This window comes from Pseudophryne corroboree, chromosome 9 (genome assembly GCF_028390025.1).
Source record: "Pseudophryne corroboree isolate aPseCor3 chromosome 9, aPseCor3.hap2, whole genome shotgun sequence".
Classification (NCBI taxonomy): domain Eukaryota; kingdom Metazoa; phylum Chordata; class Amphibia; order Anura; family Myobatrachidae; genus Pseudophryne; species Pseudophryne corroboree.
Window position 1 is genome coordinate 400,024,458 of NC_086452.1, and position 5,009 is coordinate 400,029,466.

Sequence of the window (5,009 nt, forward strand, 5' to 3'; positions counted from 1 at the left end):
GGAAGTGATTAATGGTTCGTCATTGTCACAATAAATGTCAGCCAATCAGCAGGCGGCGCTATGGCTATTTGAGGCATGTGCTGTAGCGTTTAGGAAAAGCGACATCTGGTGGACAGAAAGTAAAATGCACGTTACAATTATAACGTGACGTCACATTTACAATGCAATTTATAACAGGAGTTATAGCGCAAGGAGCTAGCGCGAGTTGCATGGCACCCGCTACGCGGTACGCAGCAATGATATATGAGGACACATCTGTATGTCAGACAGATTCTCTCTATTGCTTAATCATATCATACCAGTGTTTAAGAGGTACTAACTTACATTGTTCCCCCCACCCTTTTTAACAGGTACTATCAAAATATACTGCTTGTATTTAACATTATGATACTGTGATTTATAATTTATTGCATGTGACTACTAGAGGAGAAATTAATATCTTCAAATATGTAAAGGGTCATTACAAGAAGTTAGCAGGGGATTTGTTTATTAAAAGAACTTTGCATAGTACACGTGGGCACTCGCTGAGGCTAGATGAGAGAAAATTTTGTACACAACGTAGGAAAGGGTTCTTCACAGTAAGTGCAATAAAGATTTGGAACTCCCTGCCGGCGAGGGTAATAATGACAGACTCTGTAAATGCATTTAAAAATGGACTGGACAAATTTCTAATTGAAAAAAGTATCCAAGGCTATAGCATTTAATATAAGTATCTGGGAGTGATACGAATTATAGTTGTTAATTGGTACTAGTGATGTGCACTGGACATTTTTCGGGTTTTGTGTTTTGGTTTTGGATTCGGTTCCACGGCCGTGTTTTGGATTCGGATGCGTTTTGGCAAAACCTCCCTGAAAATTTTTTGTCGGATTCGGGTGAGTTTTGGATTTGGGTGTTTTTTTTTACAAAAGACCCTCAAAAACAGCTTAATTCATAGAATTTGGGGGTCATTTTGATCCCATAGTATTATTTACCTCAATAACCATAATTTCCACTCATTTCCAGTCTATTCTGAACACCTCACACCTCACAATATTATTTTTAGTCCTAAAATTTGCACCGAGGTCGCTGAATGACTAAGCTAAGCGACCCAAGTGGCCGACACAAACACCTGGCCCATCTAGGAGTGGCACTGCAGTGTCAGACAGGATGGCACTTCAAAAAATAGTCCCCAAACAGCACATGATGCACAGAAAAAAAGAGGTGCACCAAGGTTGCTGTGTGACTAAGCTAAGTGACCCAAGTGGCCGACACAAACACCTGGCCCATCTAGGAGTGTCACTGCAGTGTCAGACAGGATGGCAGATTTAAAAAATAGACCCCCAAACAGCACATGATGCAAAGAAAAAAAGAGGCGCAATGAGGTAGCTGTGTGGCTAAGCTAAGCGACCCAAGTGGCCGACACAAACACCTGGCCCATCTAGGAGTGGCACTGCATTGTCAGACAGGATGGCAGATTTAAAAAATAGTCCCCAAACAGCACATGATGCAAAGAAAAAAAGAGGTGCACCAAGGTCGCTGGATGGTTAAGCTAAGCAACCCAAGTGGCCGATACAAACAACTGGCCCATCTAGGAGTGGCACTGTAGTTTCAGACAGGATGACAGATTTAAAAAATAGTTCCTAAACAGCACATGATGCAAAGATAAATTAAAGAAAAAAAGAGGTGCAAGATGGAATTGTCCTTGGGCACTCCCACCCACCCGATGGAATTGTCCTTGGGCACTCCCACCCACCCTTATGTTGTATAAACAGGACATGCACACTTTAACAAACCCATCATTTCAGCGACAGGGTCTGCCACACGACTGTGACTGAAATGACTGGTTGGTTTGGGCCCCCACCAAAAAAGAAGCAATCAATCTCTCCTTGCACAAACTGGTTCTACGGAGGCAAGATGTCTACCTCATCATCATCGTCCGATTCCTCACCCCTTTTACTGTGTACATCCCCCTCCTCACAGATTATTAATTCGTCCCCACTGGAATCCACCATCTCAGGTCCCTGTGTACTTTCTAAAGGCAATTGCTGGTGAATGTCTCCACGGAGGAATTGATTATAATTCATTTTGATGAACATCATCTTCTCCACATTTTCTGGAAGTAACCTTGTACGCCGATTGCTGACAAGGTGAGCGGCTGCACTAAACACTCTTTCGGAGTACACACTGGAGGGGGGGCAACTTAGGTAAAATAAAGCCAGTTTGTGCAAGGGCCTCCAAATTGCCTCTTTTTCCTGCCAGTATACGTACGGACTGTCTGACGTGCCTACTTGGATGCTGTCACTCATATAATCCTCCACCATTCTTTCAATGGTGACAGAATCATATGCAGTGACAGTAGACGACATGTCAGTAATCGTTGGCAGGTCCTTCAGTCCGGACCAGATGTCAGCACTCGCTCCAGACTGCCCTGCATCACCGCCAGCAGGTGGGCACTGAATTCTTAGCCTTTTCCTCGCAGCCCCAGTTGCGGGAGAATGTGAAGGAGTAGCTGTTGACGGGTCACGTTCCGCTTGACTTGACAATTTTCTCAGAAAGAAGAGCGACTGGGCACTGGTGTATAATCAGATGTAGCTAATATTGGAAAAACCAAAGGCGGACAATTAAATTATAAGAAAGGAAGATACAACCTTTCAATAGTAGTCGTTATTGGTGGTGCGCCCAGAGCTAGAGAGTACAAGTACTGACAGTGGGAGAAAGAGAAAGCTCTTGTCCTTTTTTCCGCCATATATTCAGATTGTCTGTATGTAAAGAATGTATAGTTAATTTGCCTCTTGCTCATGAACTTATCTGGCCCTTTACCCTTTCATTGGACATTCGCTCCTTAAATATCAAATGGTCATCCAACTCGATAAGTTCCAACCTTTATATCTAATTTTTTTCTTAACTGACTATTATCTAGTGGACTCTCATCCCCGATCCAGGGCACACGGCGCCACTGAGTGACAGTTGTTTTACCCTGCCTAACGTGGAAAGTAGATCCACGTACTGTACGATCTATCTTCACTAAAATTCTTTATTTTCCTATATAGGTGCACTCTCATTGGTAGATATCCTCTCTACTATCATACCACGCTGCTCATGCCCGACCTCGTCCGATCTTGGAAGCTAAACAGCTTCGGGCTAGGTCAGTACCTTGAGAGGAGACTCCCTGGGAATACCCGGTGTTGTAGGGTAGGAACTATTCCCCTTCCTCTGAAGGGTGGACACCAACAGCAGTATCGCCACTAATTCTATCTATTTCTGCCTTTCTTTTCCTATCCTTCTTTTTATAAGGATACTATGATATACATTCTGAACTTATGCCGTATGGCTTTACGGGTAATGAGTAAAGTGTATAGTATTGACCTAATATAAGTGGTCTTTCTATGACTAAATACGCATACTGACCCCCTCCTTTGGTCCCATTAATACAGAACATCTGTACTGGTCAGGAGAAACGGGTGTCAGACTATCCAGTGTCTGCAACCTTTCTAATTTTTCTCTCAAGATTAATAGACCAGAACATTCTTAATATTTTTTCGTATTTTTGGATCGTAGAAGGGTATTTGTTTTAATTCATAATTAATTAATAAATATATGTTTTAACATAATCTTTTTTCAATTGAAGAATTTTCTCTTCCTTTCCAAGAGTGCGCCCACACAAGAGCTTTCTCTTTCTCCCACTGTCAGTACTTGACAATTTTCTCACCAGCAGGTCTTTGAACCTCTGCAGACTTGTCTCTGCCAGAAAGAGAGATCCAACGTAGGTTTTAAATCTAGGATCGAGCACGGTGGCCAAAATGTTATGCTCTGATTTCAACAGATTGACCACCCGTGAATCCTAGTTAAGCGAATTAAGGGCTCCAGCCACAAGTCCCACATGCCTAGCGGAATCGCTCTGTTTTAGCTCCTCCTTCAATCTCTCCAGCTTCTTCTGCAAAAGCCTGAGGAGGGGAATGACCTGACTCAGGCTGGCAGTGTCTGAACTGACTTCACGTGTGGCAAGTTCAAAGGGTTGCAGAACCTTGCACAACGTTGAAATCATTCTCCACTGCGCTTGAGTCAGGTGCATTCCCCCTCCTTTGCCTATATCGTAGGTAGCTGTATAGGCATGAATGGCCTTTTGCTGCTCCTCCATCCTCTGAAGCATATAGAGGGTTGAATTCCACCTCGTTACCACCTCTTGCTTCAGATGATGGCGGGGCAGGTTCAGGAGTGTTTGCTGGTGCTCCAGTCTTCAGCACGCGGTGGCTAAATGCCGAAAGTGGCCTGCAATTCTTCGGGCCACCAACAGCATCTCTTGCACGCCCCTGTCGTTTTTTAAATAATTCTGCACCACCAAATTCAATGTATGTGCAAAACATGGGACGTGCTGGAATTTGCCCACATGTAATGCACGCACAATATTGGTGGCATTGTCCGGTGTCACAAATCCCCAGGAGAGTACAATTGGGGTAAGCCATTCTGCGATGATGTTCCTCGGTTTCCGTAAGAGGTTGTCAGCTGTGTGCCTCTTATGGAAAGCGGTGATACAAAGCGTAGCCTGCCTAGGAATGAGTTGGCGTTCGCGAGATGCTGCTACTGGTGCCGCCACTGCTGTTCTTGCTGCGGAAGGCAATACATCTACCCAGTGGGCTGTCACAGTCATATAGTCCTTAGTCTGCCCTGCTTCACTTGTCCACATGTCCGTGGTTAAGTGGACATTGGGTACAACTGCATTTTTTAGGACACTGGTGACTCTTTTTCTGAGGTCTGTGTACATTCTCGGTATCGCCTGCCTAGAGAAATGGAACCAAGATGGTATTTGGTACCGGGGACACACTACCTCAAGCAAATCTCTAGTTTCCTGTGAATTAACGGTGGATACCGGAAACACATTTAACACCGCCCAGGCTTCCAAGGCCTGAGTTATCCGCTTTGCAACAGGATGACTGCTGTGATATTTTATCTTCCTCGCAAAGGACTGTTGGACAGTCAATTGCTTACTGGAAGTAGTACAAGTGGTCTTCTGACTTCCCCTCTGGGATGAC

General features: G+C 44.3%; 1 pseudogene; it reads left to right on the plus strand.

Annotated features, from left to right (window-relative positions):
- The first annotated feature begins 3,054 nt into the window (after positions 1-3,054).
- On the plus strand, positions 3,055-3,173 carry LOC134964399 (5S ribosomal RNA; annotated as a pseudogene).
- The last annotated feature ends 1,836 nt before the right edge of the window (positions 3,174-5,009 follow it).